This window comes from Scyliorhinus canicula, chromosome 8, assembly GCF_902713615.1.
Source record: "Scyliorhinus canicula chromosome 8, sScyCan1.1, whole genome shotgun sequence".
Lineage (NCBI taxonomy): Eukaryota > Metazoa > Chordata > Chondrichthyes > Carcharhiniformes > Scyliorhinidae > Scyliorhinus > Scyliorhinus canicula.
Genome location: NC_052153.1, coordinates 171,463,581 through 171,483,213, shown reverse-complemented (window position 1 = coordinate 171,483,213; position 19,633 = coordinate 171,463,581). Strand labels below are relative to the sequence as shown.

At 47.4% G+C, this 19,633-nt stretch overlaps 1 protein-coding gene across 17 annotated transcripts in view; it reads left to right on the top strand.

The window, feature by feature from the left end:
• The window catches only part of tenm3 (teneurin transmembrane protein 3), a 4,148,867-nt gene that overhangs the window by 2,917,560 nt on the left and 1,211,674 nt on the right, over positions 1-19,633 (top strand). The window lies entirely within an intron of this gene.

Below are 19,633 nucleotides of genomic sequence, written 5' to 3'. Positions count from 1 at the left end.
AATAAACTGACAGAAAAACCCACCCGTTTCGTTGATTTCCTTTAGGTAATGAAATCTGTAGTTGCGCATCTGAAGTGGTGTGTTGATGCCATTTCTCGGCCTTTCAGTTATCGAATTATATTGGGCGCAATTCTCCGCACTCACGACGGTGCGGAGAATAGCGGGGTTCGTAAAATTTTACGGCCACGCTAGTCTGACGCCCTCCCGCTATTCTCCCCCCCCCCCCACACCCGACTCCCGATACGAATCGCTGCCGCCGTTTTTTTACGGCCAGCAGCGATTCTCAGCTGGCCGATGGGCCGAGTTCCAAGCCCTTTACGGCTGTTTTTACGAACGGCAAACACACCTGGTCTGGCCGTTCGTAAAAACGGCCGTAAAGTGCCGATTTTTTAAACCATGGCACCGATTGGCACGGCAGTACCACGGCCGTGCCAAGGGTGCCATGGGCCCGCGATCGGTGGGCACCGATCGCGGGCAGCGGGTCCGATACCCGCGCACTCTTTGTCCTTCCGCCGCCCCGCTGTATCACTTCGCGGGGCGGCTGAGGGGCATCCCGGCCCGCGCATGCGCGGGTTTCGCGCAAATGCGCGATGACGTCATCCGCGCATGCGCGGGTTGGAGTCTTCCAATCCGCGCATGCGCGGCTGACGTCATGTGACGTGTCAGCCGGCGCAAACTCTGGCAAGATGCCGGAGTTTACGGCGGCGGCATGCTAGCCCCGACCGGGGACCAGAATCGGTTCCCGGTCGGGGAGGGGGAGGCTGGCGTCAAACCCGCCCGGATTTGACGCCAGCCTTACGATTTCTCCCTCTCTGGGAGAATCGCGCCCATTGTACTTCATGCCCTTCAGCAGATTCTCTAACTCACTACAGGGGTAAGGTTCTGAAAGTCAAAACTGCTTTTCTTTCCCCTCCCAATTATCTCCAGAGCCCTCACTAACAGCAGGAATTCAGGAGCGGGAAGAGTCGAATGTGAGAGCGGCGGAGCTTGGCATTCGATGAGAGAAAAGGTGAGGGAGCAGGGGAAACGACGAGCTGGAGGGTCAACAGCCAGAGGGTGGGCCAGGGAGTGGGAAAGGCCACAACACGGGCACCACGACACCTTACATTAGGCTGCATGGAACAATGCTGGAAAGAATCTTGCGACACTAAACAGGACTGCAGGTCCCGTGAGCTGACTAACGTTAAACTGGGCACCTTAAACCGAGACTTATTGTATCAACGTCATGGGGGTTACCATCGACCAAAAATTGAACTGGACTGGCAGCACCGTGGCACAGTGGTTAACACTGCTACCTCACAGAACCAGGGACCCGGGTTCAGTCCTGGCCTTGGGTGACTGTGTGGAGTGACTGTGTGGAGTTTGCACTTTCTCCCCATGCCTGCGTGGATTTCCTCCGGGTGCTCCGATTTCCTCCCACAGTCCAAAGATGTGCAGGTTCCATGGACTGGCCATGCTAAATTACCACTTAGTGCCCCTTGGGTTAGGTGGAGTTACCGGGGATGGGGAGTGGGCCGAGATTGGGTGCTCTTTCAGAGGGTCAGTGCAGGCTTGATGGGCTGAATGGCCTCCTTCTGCACTGCAGGAATTCTATGATTTTATGATTTAAATACTGTGGCTACGAGAAAAGGTCAGAGGCATGGAATCATGTAGTGAGTAACTCACCTCCTGACTCGTCAAGCCTGTTGACAAAGTACAAGTCAGACATGTGATGGAATACTCTTCATTTGCCAGGATGAGTGCTGCTCCAATACTCCAGCGTCATCCAGGACAAACCTGCCCGCTTGATTGCTACCCCTTTCAAAAACATTCATTCCCTCCACCACTGATGTATAGTGGCAGCAGTGTTTACTGTATCCAAGCTGCACTGCAGAAACTCCCCAAGATTCCTCCAACAGCAGCTTCTTAACACACCACCTCTACCACCCGGAAGGACAAGGGTAGCAGGTACATGGAAACACCACCACCTGGACGTTCCCCTCCGAGCAACGCATGATCCTGATTTGGAAATATATCGCCATTACTTTGCTGTCCCTGGGACAAAATCGTGGAGCTGCCTCCCTAACAGCACAGTGGGTATGCCTACACCTCATGGATAGTGGTGGTTCAAGATGAGTCACTGCCATATTGTCAAAGGTAATTAGTGATGGGCAATAAATGCTGTCTGAGCCAGAAAAGCTCACATCCCATGAAAGGATTAAAAAAAAGGTTGTCACAGAAATCATGAAGTTATCAATATGCGCAATGAGTCGAATTTTTTAAAAAAATACAGTGTCCTGTAATGGCAGGACAGAACAAAAAGACTAGGGCGTGATTTAACCAAATAGGAGCTCTTGGCCATGTGCTTCCCAGCACTCGAAGCACCGATAAACACAAAGCTGTCTAACGTGACTCTGGTTAGATATGGGGCCTCAGCGGGGAACACACGGCCAAGGCCGCAATTAGTCCTGTTTCCTGCACTGAGGAACCCAACTCAGTAAAACTCCTCAGTGCAGGGAGAGATCGGCGCTCAATTTTTAAATAGCATTCCAATCTCGGGAGTCCCTGATGCAATCCCCGAACACCCCAAGCCCCAACTCACTGTAGCGACGTCCCTGCACCCCCCCTCACACCCCACACCCAATGCGGGGAACCCACGGGCCTGATCGCCACCACACAAAAGATGCCCACTTGGCACCTTGGCAGCACCAGCCTTGCACCCTGGCAGTGCCCCTGGCAGCTGGAAGTGCCATATGGGCACCATGACAGTGTATGGCTGGCATCCAGATGGCACTGCCAGGGTCTCAGGGTGGCACTCCCAAGGTGCCCTGGTAGCACCAGCCACGCCAGGGTACCATCCTGCCCAGAGGGCATGCACATGGGGACCTCCAATCCCCTGGGAGACCCCATGAGTGCCGTTCCATCTGGTCCACATTTTTGGATGACACTGAACGGCACTTGCCCAAGGTCTCCAAGGTGAAGGGGATAGATCCCAACTCCCTGGTTACCTCAGGGAACTGAATGCCAGAATGAGACTAGCTGTCTTGCCCTAAGATACAGGTTTGCCAAAAGCCCACAATAGGCCAGCTTCACATCGCGACGTCTCGAGAGATCGCATTCGATCTCGCAAGGCGTGGTGGGTTGGGCAGATTCCCAGGCGTGGGGTTCCCCCATCATTTACCGGTTGCGTTGCACAGCGGCGCATTGATTTTCTGGTGCAGCATGATCAGTAGATCATGCCTGAGAACTTTCTTCCAATCATGTGTAATGTGAGAAAATTGTTCTCTTGGTGAGCATATAAGTTCTTAGACTGTGAAGCATCCCATGTCTATTGGCACATGAGACAGACAAAGCAGATGCTTACATCTGTTTTCATAGCTACATTTTTCCTGGAACAGATCACTATCCTGACATCAGAAATATTGCCTGAGGAGCACCATTCCACACCATGTATTGGCGACCAGTAGATCTCCTTTCTTACTTCCATAGGTGTATTGGAACGATTTACAGGTCAATTGTCAGCCTGTTTGGCAGTATCATAAACAAATCTTCCTCGACCATCATGTCCTGGAGTGGGACTCAAACTCAGACCTTTGGCTCAGAGACAGGACATTATCCATTGCACCGCAAGACCTCCCACAGACAGGGGCGGGATTCTCCAACCCCCCGCCGGGTCGGAGAATCGCCGGGGGCCGGCGTCAATCCCGCCCCCTCCGTGTCCCGAATTCCCCGCCACCAGAGTTTCGACGGGGGCGGGAATGGCGCCGCGCCGGTTGGCGGGTCCCCCCCCCCGACGATTCACCGGCCCGCGATGGGCCGAAGTCCCGCCGCTGTCATGCCTCTCCCGCCGGCGGAAATCAAAACACCTACGTGACCGGTGGGACTAGCAGCGCGGCGGGCTCTGGGGTCCTGGGGGGGGGGGCCGCGGGACGATCTGGCTCCGAGGGGTGCCCCCACGGTGGCCTGGCACGCGATCCGGGCCCAACGATCGGCGGGCAGGCCTGTGCCGTGGTGGCACTCTTTTCCTTCCGCTTTCACCATGGTCTTCATCATGGCGGAGGCGGAAGTGACCCCCTCCCCTGCACATGCGTGGGGATGACGTCAGCAGCCGCTGACACTCCAGCGCATGCGCAGACTTACGCCGGCTGGCAAAATCCTTTCGGCCCCGGCTGGCGTGGCGCCAAAGGCCGTCCATGCTAGCCGGCGGAGCGCCAACCACTCCAGCGCAGGCCTAGCCCCTCAATGTGAGGGGTTGGCCCCGAAAGGTGCGGAGACTCTTTGGGGTGGCCCACGCCAGAGTTGTTCACGGCAGTCCATCACGCCGGGACCCCCCCGCCCCGTCGGGTAGGGGAGAATCCCTGCCAGGTCCTGGAAAATTCTAATGTGAAACACAGAGAAACAAAGGGATGAAAGGTTAGCAGTGTTTCATTGCTCTTGTAAATAAACATACAGCTGGACCACAGCATTAGTTTACAATGTGAAATTTATGCTTTGTGTATTGCAATTCTAATATATTCACCATTCAAATGGAAATAGAAAATTCTCGGTTTAGGATCACTCGTTAATGAAGGCCATCTAGCTTCTAGGGATAAAAACTCAAACAACTTTCAAGTATAATTGCTGGAAGCTTGTATATTATCTGACCACCTGCAGATTCAGTTGGGTTTTTCCTTTCTTAATATCAAATTCTCCAAATTCCCTCACAGCAGGATCTTTTAATCATGAAGTAAGTGCGCATGGAAATAATTGGATTTACACTTTGGAAATACTCTAATGTTTTGCTGTAACATATTTTAAAGTCATAATTCATGAGTTTATCAGTTTGAACTTAATTTATAAAGACCTTCAAAGAGATTTTCTAGTTCCTTTGCAGAGCCCAGACACCATGGACAACCTATGGTTACTAAAAAAGCCGTTTCATCAGAGACAAACAACATTACTTTGATACCTTAAATCTTCATGGAACAATTGAACGGTGCCTTTATTTTGCAGGGCAAATTTGAAATGTTTCTTCCGTTTCTGGATTATTATATATTATATGTATACTCTAGTTTAACAGAATAATTTTGCTTTTGTGTGTTTCATCTAATACTCCTGTTTTATGGGAAATTACCTTTTCCATTAATTTTATGGTAAGAAGTCTTACAACACCAGGTTAAAGTCCAACAAGTTTGTTTCAAATCGCTCGCTTTCGGAGCACGTATTCACCTGAGGAAGGAGCAGTGCTCTGAAAGCTCGTGTTTGAAATAAACCTGTTGGACTTTAACCTGGTGTTCTCAGACTTTTTACGGTTCTCACCCCAATCCAATGCCGGCATCTCCACATCATTAATTTTGTTAAATGTAGGTGCCGGCATTGGACCAGGGTAGGCACAGTAAGAAGTCTTACAACACCAGGTTAAAGTCCAACAGGTTTGTTTGGAATCACTCGCTTTCGGAGCACAGCTGCTTCATCAGGTGAGTCCTCCTCATCTGATGAAGGAGTTGCACTCCGAAAGTTAGTGATTCCATACAAACCGATTAATTTTATAAATAGAAGCATAATTAGATTAGAATCAGATCTTCAGCAGTTATGGTGTTAGTTCCTGTTTGGCTTGTACTGCTGTGTGATCTCATTTCGGAACTTTCCTCTAGTCAAGGTACTGTGATGAGTTAAAGGGTGGGATTTATCAACCACCCCTCCATGTGTTATTCGGCGGCGGATGTGGCCCGCCAGCGGGCTTTACCAATCCCACCGTTATCAAAGGGATTTCCCGTTGACGGCACCCCTTGTCGCCAGGAAACCCATGTGCCGGCGTGGGACCAGATTGCCTGCCGACATGAACAGCGGTAAATCCCGCCCAAAGTTTCAGTATCCTTCCAACCACCAGACATTTTTTGCTGATAACACTGTTACAAGAATTAAGCATATTTGTTTCTGGTGCATTGCAGTATAACTGTGAAGATACCCAAGTGTAACAGCGGCATTTTGTTTTGATAAGACTCCAGGACAGAGAGATGTCAGAGGTGAAGGGCAGGTCTTCCAGCCTGACACTGGCAGGCACATTGTGGGCAGGACGGGAATATTCGGAAAACCATTCACTTTTAATGGCTCTCCAAATGTTCCCGTCCTGGCGATGATGATGCCCACTGGTGGGAGACTGGAATATCCCGCCCAAAGTTATTCTTACGCAAATCAGCAGCTCATTTTATATCTTCCCCAATTTTCTTTTTTGTTAATAGATATTAATGTTGGTTCGTGATTGTCCATTTTGCGCTGTTGTCAAGGACCTGTTTCATTCCTGATGAATTTTGGAGAACCAAGCTACTCAATTTGAACACATCTTCTGGAATATGTTTCTAAGTATGTTCAAATGGTTGGCCTTTATGAGTTCACATATCAGAATTTCCTTTACTTCAGTCTCATGTTTGAAAATTATTTCTCAGATTCTCATGCTCCCAGCTTATCTTGCATAATCAGTCTGTAACCATCAAACAGAATAACAATGGGACTGAGAGGCTCTTTAAATGGTCAGTAACAAACCATCATGTAACGTTTATTAAAGGGGGCAATGAGGCTGTTCCAGTATATATTGCAGCTTAAACATGATTATTATTTCCCGCCTTCCAAGGTAAGGTAATGAAGCCTATAATTATCTGACAGTGTGTCACCACTGTTGTTCACTTACTCTGTTACTGTCTCATAAATCTACTTAGAGCCTACGCTATAGGAACATTGAAATAGGAAGAGGCTTTTTAGCACCCCTGAGTCTTTTCTGTCATTCAGTGATATCATGGCTCCACATGCCCACCTTTAACCCATTGATAAAAATCTAACAGACTCACCTTTAAAATTTACAATTGAACTCATTATTTGCCATTTGGGGAACTTCTACCAGCCTTTGCATGATATGGTGAAATATTCTACTGATTTCCAATGTGATGGTATGTATATTAGCAAGGGGAAAAGAATGTGGTGAGGGTTTCCAGTTATCCCTGGAGTTGCTGTAAAGTGACTGGTTGTTGGTTAGGTGAAGGTACATTCCAGTCCATGGGCGCGATTCTTCGCCCCCCACGACGGGTCGGAGAATAGCGGGAGGGCCTTCCCGACATTTTTCCCGCCCTCCCGCTATTCTCCCCCCCCCCCCCCTCCCGCCCAACTCCCGACACAAATCGCTGCCGCCGTTTTTTTACGGCCGGCAGCGATTCACAGCTGATAGATGGGCCGAAGTCCCAGCCCTTTACTCTGTTTTTACGAATGGCAAACACACTCCTAGCCCCGACCGGGGACCAGAATCGGTTCCCGGTCGGGAAGGGGCGCGCTGGCGTCAAACCCGCCCGGGTTTGACACCAGCCTTACGATTTCTCCCGTTTTGGGAGAATCGCGCCCCGGGTGTCTGGTCGGAATCTGAGGGGAAATATCTGGGACTGAATCCCGTTGAGGAGACAGGGGTCTCGGGCACCAGCTTGGGAGCCAGTGAGACCTCCCATGTCACGTCCTTTAAAAAAGGCCCGCCACATCTTTGCCTCTCAGGCACTTCAGAGGTTATACAAGAACCCTGGGGTGGTCAGGGGAGCGGGGAAAATGTGCAGTTCAGGTCCTTCCCACCAAGAGCTGCAAACCAAACAGAGGCCATCAGCCTTTCTGTGTTCAGCTGTGCCACCAGGAAGGTGGTGGCTGTTACTGGTATGGTTGATATATTTAAAGCTCAGATAGACGCCTGAATTCTCTGGCCTTGGGATTCTCTTTTCCCGATAGTAGCTCATCTGTGACCACGGGTTTCCTCGCATTGTGGGATGACTTCAATGGGAAATCCTATTGACAAGTGGCAGGAAGAAAGAACCCCACCAACAGCGAATGGTGCACCACCAAAAAACATGTGGTTGGGAGGCCAGAGATTCCCACCAAATAGATTGTGATCAGTAAGGAATCAAGGGTTATAGGGAAAGGATAGGAAAGTGGATGTGAGGAATGTTGGATCAGCCATGATCCTATTGAATGGCGGAGCAGGCTTGAGGGGACCAAGGGCCTATTCCTGTTCCTACTTCTTATGGCATTATGGACACCCTTGCGAGGCATCGGATTAAGGCGGGACCGAGATCAGAGGCGGGTAATTGAAGGAAAGAAAAGGATGGCAAAGAGGAGAGAGAGGTGTTGGCAGCAAGGGCAAGGGCAATGTTGCGGTGGTTCCCCCCCCGATGTTGGATGCTTCAATGAGGCACTGAGTGTCTTTGAACCAGAGATCCCTCCCCTAACCCAGCACCATCCCGCGTGACTAAATACTGCCCCCACCACATCACTTGCTGCCAGAGGAGGGAACATCATTCCACCCCTAGAATAAGAAGTCAAAAACAGAATAAGCATTTTTAATTGTGAAAGGCATGCCTGCAATATCACCTGTTCATGCTTAACATTTTTCTCAAATAATTAGTTTAAACTCTCAGAAAGATGATTGAGAAGGTTCTGAGTCCCAGTCCCAGATCCAGCTACCTTAGTTGTCGACATTCCCCATTGTGAAGTTGCACCATAACCAACAGGAGTGAAAAAGAAAATAGCCTCTTCCAACTTGAACCAGAGGCGGGATTCTCTGCCCACCGATTGGCGCCGGGGCAGAGAATTCAGTTTCACGCATGGAATCAGGACCGGCGCCAGTTCGGCAATTCTCCACCCCTGAAAAGCAGCATACTCAGAGGGTATGCCGCGCACAGTATTCCCCACCTGTGGCCATTGCTTGAGGCCCGCCCCGCTATTCTCTGCCCCTGGCCAGCTAAAGTCCCGACGGTGTATTTCTAATATGGCCCCAGTCGTTCGGGAAACTCGCGAGGCAGCTGGGGACTCAGTCCGCAGCCGCCATGGTCGGGGGCGGGCCGATCGGAGGGCAGGGGCGGCCTCATACGGGACTGTGCCTTTATTGTGCAGGCGGTCTGAGTCAGGCACGCAACCGATTGGGAGCACTATTTCTGCGGTCCAGCTCCGAGGGCTGAATCCGCCATGGAACACGATGTGGCGGCAGAAGGCCGCCGCCATGCGCATGCGTGGCCTCTGACCCGGAAGTGCGGGGGGCCGTAGCTGCAGCTGGAGCTGCGACCTTCACAACAGCTGCCTGCTAGCCCCCTGCAAGGCTGTGAATCTGTGGCCTTTTGATGCAGTTTTTCTGGCATAAAAGACCACAGTTTTCATGACGGCATGGGGACATAGTCCCTGAGATGGAGAATCCACCCCATATCTTCTGATGACAAGTTAAAGGGAGCATTACCATCATTCAGAGAAACCCTTCGTTCAGAATTATCTTTCTCTACCTGAAGCAGGATGAACAGTGACAAGCAGACTGGAAAGATAAAAGAGAAGAAAAACACACAAATTAAATCAAAGTCAATGTTCCTTCTTAGCTTTCTGATTAATATTCAGATGGCAACTCAAATAATTTTGTATATCCTTGATTAAAAAAATAGATAAATGAAATCTCTTCAAAAGATTAATTATTACGGCCAGCACGGTGGCGCAGTGATTAGCACTGCTACCTCAAGGCGCCAAGGACCCGGTTTGATCCCGGCCTCGGGTCAATGTCCGTGTAGAGTCTGCACATTCTCCCCGTGCCTGCGTGTGTCTCACCCCCACAACCCAAAAATAGCAGGGTCGGTGGATTGCCCCTTAATTAGAATGTTACTTTTTATGAAAGCTTAATTTTTTTCCCCTATCTGGATCAGTACATTTTGGGGGTGTTTACTGTGCTTCTGAGATGAGAGTTTTTAATTCCTATATTTCAAACCATCCCTATTCGCAAATGACAGGACAAGAGAAAATCATTCGTTGCCTCAAATTCAAATCCTGAACTTGGAGAGTGCCTTCACTGGGGTTGTTATCGAGTGAAGCTTTTGGCAATATGCCCAGGAAAGCAAACAGAAAAGCCTTTCTGCTAATTATTTCAGCTATTAGATTTATCCCCCATCTCCAAAGGATCTTGGAGGACTCAATCAGAGGTAAGTAAAGTGAATGGGTGAATTCAATTGCGGCCACGAAGTGTGACAGATAGGCATACCATCAAGGTATAATTGAAATATGAGATGGGAAAGTATTACAGGAAGCTTGTTTACTTGACAGGAAGTGTTGCATGCGTATAAAATTTGTAATACATTGCAGATCTGCACATTGATTACCTTGCTGCTCTCCTAAAAGACTAATGTGCAAAGGCATTTCTTTGTCTCGCACTGAGCCGCACAGGCCAAATGATCTCTGATTCAATTCTGGTCTATTCCGAATTAATTTCTCTCCAACTGGGATTAGCTGAACTGCTCCAATGGGCCTTAGAGCTCAATCTGTAAATTGTGATAAAAAATAATCAGTCAGCCCTCCTGCTCCTGACCTGCCCAAGGATCCTTAAGTGTGTGCAAACACCAGTGGCAGAATAACTGGCAAACATTCGCAGTTGCCAGGGTAATCACACAGCACGGAAGGAGGCCATTCAGCCCTCCATGCATCTGTCAGTCCCTCGAAAAGACAATCCAAATCCAGTTAGTCCCACTTCCCTGCTCTTCCCCCCCAAAGTTCCGCAAATATTTCCTTTTTTAAGTGTATGTCCTTTGAAAGATGCCATTGAATGTGCTTCCAACGACCTTTCAGGCGGCACATTCCAGGTCGCAACAATTCATTACACAAAAATATTTATGATCATAAGAATAGCAGGGGAAGACAGCACGGTGGCGCAGCGGGTTAGCACAGCGGCCTCTTGGCGCCGAGGTCCCAGGTTCAATCCCGGCTCTGGGTCACTGTCCGTGTGGGTATTGCACATTCTCCCCGTGTTTGCGTGGGTTTCACCCCCACAACCCCAAACAATGTGCACGCTAGGTGGATTGGCCACGCTAAATTGCCCCTTAATTGGAAAAAATGAATTGGCCACTCTAAATTTTAAAAAAAAGAAGAATAGGAGGGGATGACACGGTGGCGCAGTGGTTGGCATGAATGCCTCACGGGTCGATCCCGGCCCCGGGTCACTGTCCGTGTGGAGTTTGCACATTCTCCCGAGCCTGCGTGGGTCTTGCCCCCACAACCCAAAGATGTGAATTGGCCTTGCTAAATTGCCCTGTAATTGGAAAAATAAATAATTGGGTACTCTAAATTTATTTTTTTTACAAGTAAAAAATAAGAATCGGAGGAACAAGAGTAACCGAGCCGGCTCTGCCATTCAATAAGATTACAGCTGAATTGTTTGTGGCCATTTATTTGCTCAAATTCAAACTCCATTTCCATTTCCCTGACAGCCCACCACAGCCCTTGACTTAATTGTGGATCAAAAATTTATCAAACTGAGCCTTGAATAGATTCAAGGCCCAACCTCCATTGTTCGCTCGGGTCGAGAATTCCAAAGATTAACAACCTTGTTAGATTGCATCTGTTCAAGAAGGCAGCGCATCACCTTCCCAAGGCATAGGCAAAATTACTGGCCTAGCCAGCGATTCTCAAATCCCAATTTGATTTTTTTTTCAAATGAAGCATGGTTGTGTTGTTCTTTGATTGCTGCCAAGACTAATGGCATTGATGTGTCCTCCCTCAGGAGATATTAAGGATCCTTAAAATAAATTGGTGTGGCCTCAACCCAGATTTAGGGAGCATCCGTCTACAAAACAGAATATGCTATGATTTAGCATGAGTAAATACTAATTTGCAGTAATATTCAATGGCAGTTTGCACTGAATATTGAAATACGGAAGTGTCGTAAGATGATGTCGGCTCTGGGGAGTGACCTGATGCTGGTCAGTTTTTACAGTCATTGAGGTAAGTAAAGTCATCAAAGCCCCAGAAAACCATAGGCTGCTTTCGCCTTTGAGGGAGATAGCTAACTGGTCATGATTTGTTTTTTAAATGTTCTAAATAAGAATCAATTTAGCGTGGCCAATCCACCTACCCTGCACATCTTTGGGTTGTGGGGATGAGACCCAAGCAGACACGGGGAAAATGTGCAAACTCCACACGGATAGTGACATGGGACCAAACCCTTGTCCTCGGCACCGCGAGCAGCAGTGCTAACCACTGTGCCGCCCTGACTGGTGGTGATTTAGCCTGCGGGTCACGATACCTCAGGCAAGGGGCAAGGTTGAGAAGATGGGCCTTCATGAATAACCTCAGCCAGTACGGGAAATGAACCTGCCTCGCTCTGCATCACAAACCAGTTGTCCATCCAACTGAGCTAAACCGGCCCCCATTCATACATTCTTTTGTACGAATCCAGCATGAGTTTGTAGAGTCAAACAGAAAGTAACTTTATTTCCAACAATATGTATACATCAGCAGCAGTTCACCACTCAAGCCAGTACCACACTGGCCAGTGTGGTATACAGCTGTAATTACAAGTGATTGTCCTGCCCCCCCAGACTCCCTTAATTGATGAAGCTCATATTCCCCAAGAAGCATGGAGTAACCAATTGTCCCCATACATCAGGATATGGGCAGGTTAACACACATTCATTAACATTCATTCATACATTCACTCTTCATTCAGTAGATGCATCTTTCTGTATCTGCGATATGCTTCACCTATGATTTTGTCAAGGAGGCAGTTTAGAGTTGCTTTAAAGGACCACATCATACTACACTGGGGCCTAGTTGCCCCAATATGGACTCCACAATGCAAGTGTTTAGTTTGCATGGTATATCTCCTCCACCCTCTCCTGCCCCCACCAACCTTTCTTTCATAAATGGGGGTACTAAAACAATGATACAAGGGAGTCTTGAGAAAACTGTACAATTGTCTGGAATTAAATTACACCTTAGACAGAATCATAAAGTGACAAAATGGAATCCTTTTGGGCCTACCATGCCCATGCCAGGTCTTTGGTGGAAGATTTCCTGAATCCAGCGCAAACTTTTCCTGTCAAGTATTTATCCAATTCCTTTTTAGTTTTGATTATGCTTCCACCACCCTCTCAGGCAGTGTATTCCACATCACAAAAATTTGCTGTGCAGAAAAATGTTTCTCATGTCGCCACTAGTTCTTTTGCCAATCACCTAAAACATTGTGCCCTTTAGTTACTGACCCTATTCCCACTGCAAACAGTTTCTCCTTCATCACTTTATCAAAGCTATTCATGACTTCAGCTCCATCGAATCTCCTTTTATCCTTCACTGCTCTTGGGAGAGCAGCCTCGGCTTCTCTAGTCTCTCCACCTAAGTCCCTTGTTCCTCATCTCAGTAAATCAGACAGTAAATCAGACCCAGCCCACCTTTGACATCCTTCCTCGAGTGACTCCAGCTGGGGCGATCATAAATGTTTAGCGTAACTTTCTTTTTGTGCTTTATGTCTCTATGAGCCACAGATCCTACCTGCTTTCTTAACAACCTTCACACCTTCTACCACCTTCAAAGAAGTGAATATATACATCCACAGGCATCACTGCTTCTGCAATCCATTTAAAGTTTAAATCACATTCCCTCTCTTCATTCGTCCTACCAAAACGTATCGCATCACCACACAACTCTGCATTAAATTTAACCAGTTATATAGTCTTCCAGTCTGCCCATGTCCTCTTCAAGTCTCTTGCTATCCTCCTTCTGTGAGGCATAGCCCTCTCACCTCCAAGTCAAAAGGTTTTGGTTCCAAGTTCCACTTCGGGTCCTGAACATCAAAACCAAGGGTGGCAGTCCAGTGCAGTCCTGAGAGAATTCCGCACTGTCAGAGGTGTCGTCTTTCAGGTGAAACGTTGAATGGAGACCCCGTCTGCTCCCTCAGGTGAACATAAAAGGTCCCATGGCACTATTTTGAAGAAAAGCAGGGACGCTATTCCTGGTGGCCTGGCCAATATTTATCCCTAAATAAAAAGCAGATGATGTCATTGTCACATTGCTATCCCACTATATACAAGTTGGCTGCTGCATTTCATACACTGCAATAGAGACCACACTTCAAAAGTACTTGTTTGGTTGCAAAGTGCTGGTCTTGAAAGACACCATATAATGATGAAAATATGGCGAATAAAAATAAATAAATAAATGCATGTGATTTTCTTTTATGTGCCTCATTATTTACAGCATTCCCAACCTATGTTATCAGCAAACTTCAAAATGATGCCCTGTGGGCCCAAGACCGAAGTCAGTAAAACAAACACAGCCAATACTCAGCCTGGTGGAACACTATGGAACGCAAAACCTTTTCAACCAATCTGAAGAACAACTGTTCACCACGCCCCTGTCCTTTAGCGAAGTTTGTGTCCATGCTGCTGCCCTTTAATCCCATGGGCCGGGACTTTGCGCACCCGTTTGTCGTGGATGTACATGGCAAAATCCCACGAGTGGTCAAAAACAGGATTTGCACCATCAAGATATCCTGCAGCAATAATCCCATTCACCCCATCCTGCCCCCCCCCCCCCCCCCCCCCATTCCCGCCCCGCCACCAGTGGTGTAATGCATTGAGAGGGTGGGACCCCTATTAGCATACAGTTGAATGTCATTAATGGTCTCCCTGCTGCAACCCTTTGAAAAGGGAGCTCTGTGAAGCGTGCTGTTCCAGCATTGTTCGGCCTCGTCCCTCACAATGACGACGCAAACCACACCATTTCTAAATCATGGCAGAGTGCAGGAAGCTCTGGACTGTAAACCTTCCTGATTCTCTGGGGAGAAACATGCTGGTTTTCAGTCAAAACCTGACACGTCGCCATTTTGGGGGGAACATTCTACCCAGTATCTCTTTAAACAAGGAGCCAGGAAAGTTAAACAATTACACAATGTTGAGGTCTGGTTGCAAAACATATTTAGAAGGAAATTAGCCACACTAAATTGGGGAGGCGTTGTAAATCATAATCACTGACATTTGTACTGATTGTAGAATTGAGTGGCACTGAATAAAAACATTTACCCAGACAAAGCAGAGTAGAGTACATAAACTATTTGGCTGGTGAAATCATTAACTGCAGTTACATTTCCTCTAAGTGCTTTACAGATGTCATGTGTTCTGTAAATTATAAGATGGAATCAACTTCAGTGTGACCTATCCAAAACAAATGGCTCAAAAAAATTTTTGTCTTTCATTTGAATCCAGTTTCCAATTAAAGATGTGGAAAATGATCCTATTTGGGACGTAGCCAGCCTTTTATGAAGGGGTGGACAGATACATAAGTGAATTGGTATCACACACATTCTAGGATTTGGGTTAAAGCACCCTTAGACTTCGCCTGGAGAACCATTACTTAATGTGCCTAAAGGAAATGGAAGAGACTTCAAACAAGCGTTTTTAATCTGCCTTCACAGTAGAAGACACTAATAGCAACTGAAAGTCAAGGAGCAAAATAGAGGGAGGAGCTCAAAGCAATTGCTATCTCAAGAGGAAAACTATGAGACAACCTAGGGGGCTAAAGACTGATAGGTTCCCTGCACCTCACAGCTTGTTTCCTAGGTGCTTTAAAGAAATTAGCTGTAGATTTTACAGGCCATCAACGGGCAGGAACACAGATGAGTCGATCCATAAAACAGGGTGTCATGCCATCATGCTGGCAACCTGCCCTCACCCAGCAGTGGTTTTTGCGAGCAACGGGGAATGTGGGGGTGGTTCAGGTAGGCTATCTGTCAATAACCTAATTGAGGCCCTTAAATGGACAATTAATGTGCATTTAATGGTCTCATCCTACCACTTCTCAGATTTAATAGGTGGCAGGAGAGGCCTGTGCCCAACGCATAGCCTGACAGGTCTGACCCTGTGGACTGCTGGCCGGTGAAAGGGGTAAATGCCTCCTTTTGGGATCCCTTGCCAATCAGAGACCCCCACAGTTTTCCCTCCCCACATTCACAATCCTCACCACCCTCCCACCCCCAGCACAGTCCAGCAGACAGCCCCCCGCCCACCCCACGGCAGCCTCTTCACCTTCATAAACTGTTGCTGGGACATGCCAAGGCCAAATCCTATACTTAGTTGGAGGTCCCGGTCCATCGTTAAATGCCCTTTCCTTGACCTAGCTGTAGTACTGGCGGGGGTTACCACCCCATACTGCAGAGCTGTCAGCCTCTAGTTGGCCAGGAGCTCTATGAGGTAGGACTTCTTCCTGAAGAGCTGCAGAGATCTCACCGCTTAACCATTAAAGACCCGCTGTCGAAAACGTTTGAGCAAGATGAGGGGATTTAAGCTGGGATGCAAGGAGCCCACCCTTGGTGTATAATTCAGCCCAGAATTGGTTGTCATCTTCTAAACTTCTTTGAATTGTTAAAATCTCCCAGCAGAATTTTGTTTAATTCCCTTTTCTTCCCATGTACTGAATGATCTGTTGAGCAGCTTGCAGAAAAATACTTTTCACTGTACCTCGGTACACGTGACAATAAACAAATCCAATCCAATCCAATCCAGACTGGAAAACCACAGATGGAATGTCCCTACTTAGGAAGTGACGGGGGGGGTGGGGGGGAGAAGAATAGAAAGTATTACATTTTGACCGGTTAGCCTAACATTTGTTATTAGGAAAATGCTGGAAACCATTATTAAATAGGTAATAACAGGACATTTCGAAAATCATAATATGATCAAGAAGATTCATCATGGTTTTCAAAGGAGAATTACGTTTGACAGATTTATGAGAGTTCTTTGAGGACATATAGAACGTGGGATAAAATAGATGTAATATGTTTGGTTTTCCAAAGCCTTTCAATAAGGTGACACTTGCACGGTTACCACAGCTCATGGTATTGGGGCTAATTTTTGGAATAGATAAACTCGCGAACAAGAAGAGTCAGGATAAGTGGGTTATGTTCAGGTTTGCAAATTGTAACAAGTTTGGTCATATGAGGTCAGTGTGGGGGCCTCAACTATATATAATCTACATCAGTGTTCTTCAAAGTCGGGGGCGCGACCCGCGGGTCGGTCGCGGGCGGGTGTCGGGAGGGTCGCGGAGCAGTTGTCCGCGGCGCTCCCGATCACGCAAATCCCCCTGCAGCAGCCAGCTTTCCATAATGTCGGCTGCAAGCAGCCGCTAACATGTTAAAAAAAAAAATTTGGCCGCATTGCGCATGCGCGCCGATAATCAGGCACGCTTGTGCAGTGTGGCCGTTATTTTTTTTAATGGTTGCAGCCTTTTTGTTTTACAAGTTCTGTAGTGGTTTTTATTCATTTATTAATTTATTTTATTCATTTAATTTTTATTTTTTTCATTTTTTAAATTCATTTTATTGTTTTTATAAGTTCGGGGGGGTTTATTCTTTTTTTTCATTTATTTTACTCATTTTATTTTATTTTTTTATTACAAGTTCGGGGGGGTTTTATTTGATAAAATTTTACAGGAAAAAAATTCAGAACTTTCGACACCGGAAGGCTTCACCTTCATCCAACAGGTTCCATTGGAGGAGCGTGTACGAGTGCCAAAGGGACCCAAAACCATTTCCTCCATTTTTATCAGCAGCAAACAAGGTAAGAGAAAATGGTGGGTCACGCAGGTCGGCCAGCGTGGGTCGCGAAGGTTGGCCAGGTTGGGTCCCGAAGGTTGGCCGGTTGGTAAAAATGGGTCCCCGGAAAAAGAGTTTGAAGAACACTGATCTACATTAATCATTTGAATAAAGGGACGTAGTCAAATTTCCCAACAATACAAATATAGATGGGAAAGAAAGTTGTGAGAGGGGCACAAGAACTGAAATTTTAGCCCCTCCTTGGGGCAGGAATGGAGGCGGGCAAGTGCTGAATTATATGCTGCCAGTCTACTTGCCAGTTTCGTAAGTCCATCCATCTCCCCATTTGATATTCCCAGTGGTGGGGCAGGGTGATGGGATGGAGGTGGCGGTACTTCCTGCCTGAAAGCCAAATGAACCATTTAACTTTTGAAATTTCCAATCAGCCTCCATATCTCAGGGTGGGGGGGGGGGGGGGGGGGGGGGTTGGCAGGACAGCTGATTGAAAGCAGCCCTCCAGTAACAGACCAGTGAGGTGGCGCTCCAGCCAAGCTGAGAGGCCCTCCCTTCTGACCTGATTCAGCAGCAAGAATTAGTCAGGTGATCAGGGCCCCTGGGTAGTTGGGCTCTGGGCACTGCTAGCCTGGCACACTGGAAGTGCCATCCTGGCAGTACCATCTGAGTGCCAACCTGAAAATGTCAAGGTTCCCAGATGGCAGTGCCAAGGTGCGCAGCTGGCATCTTGCCCAAGACAGGTATTGGTGCCCTGCCCTTATGAGGTAGGGTGTGGGGGCACTAATTGATAAGATGTGACATTGGGGGGAGGGGTCGGAAGCTGCGGTAGGGGACTAGAGATTGTGACGCCATTTCCAATCTATGGCAAGTTGAGCTAGTTAGTGTGAGAAATGCGCCTAAAGGCAACCTTGGTGGGGAATGCCCCACCAAGGCCCAAAAATGAAGCAGAGTCCCATTCAATAGCGGGGCCATTCTTCGAGTTGCAAGTGCTGGGAAACGCCCGGCTAAACGGGCCCGAAATGAGACTCTGTTTAATTTCCTTTAAATCGAGCCTGTTGTTTTGAGTTTGAATGAAGAGGCACCAAGAGAAACAGAAAGTACATGTCTGTTGACTTAACGGTGAAACCACCGCTACGTAACTAGAATTTCAGTTAACCACTGTCTTCGCAGCCCAGGCTAATTAGCAAATTCACTTTTGGGCCACAGATCTCATTCAAGTGAAAGCGGGACCTCAAAGTCCCTGTGCCAGGGTAGCTACCAATTTCTACACAAGAAACTGCCATTGAAAATATGTATGTATGGTGAAGATGGGACTTGTGACATAAGACAGAATTGGTCTTAGATGCAATACCCTCACAATCAAGTGCCCAGTGTCATTCAGTGTACTGACTCATATATGAAACATGGGTTTGTTGCTGAGCTTGTAATCATAATGCAGTGACATTCAATTCTTTCAGAAGCAGATTGGAGGGAAAAAAATTGAAAATGGAGGAAAAAAATGTGAGGGGATATAGTGGTAATTATTGTAATCATATTCAGGTTGAGTACTGTCATTCCTTAACTCGAGGGAGGTGGTGGCATAGTGGTATTGTCACTGGACTAATAATCAAGAGACCCAAGGTAATACTCTTGGAATCCAGGTTCGAATCCTGCCATGGCAGATGTGAAATTTGAATTCAATGAAAATCTGGAATTAAAAGTCTAACGATGACCATGAAACCATTGCCGATTGTCGTAAAAACCCATCTGGTTCATTACTGTCCATGAGGGAAGGAAATCTGTTGTCCTTACGTGGTCAGACCTACATGTGACTCCAGACCCACAGCAATGTGGTTGACTCATAAATGCTCTCGGGATGGGCAATAAATCTGATCCAGCCAGCAACACCCACATCTCATGAACGAGTAAAAAAGAACATGGGCAGTGTCAATGTTGCAATTATAACAACTGGTTGTTCCAGATTGGGAATTGTTGCTCGTTGTGTTCTCTCTTTAATTGGCTCTGGTTATGGTGGTTAATATGCTCGCCGTCCTTAATTCTAATTACGTTTGCTCAATAGTCGCCAGGTATCTTTCGATACCGCCACAAGGTTCAAAACCGAATACTGATCAAAGACTTGATACACCAGTTAGTAAGTTCGAAATCAATGCTCATTTATTTACACACACAGTCAATTATACTCATACACAAACTCTACCAACTAAACTATCACTACTACTAAAGCCTATACTTAGCTTCGGGCACCCATTCAGTCAGAGGAACAATGGCCGTTGTCCGGTTCTGAGGCTGCTGGGATCGAACTGGTAC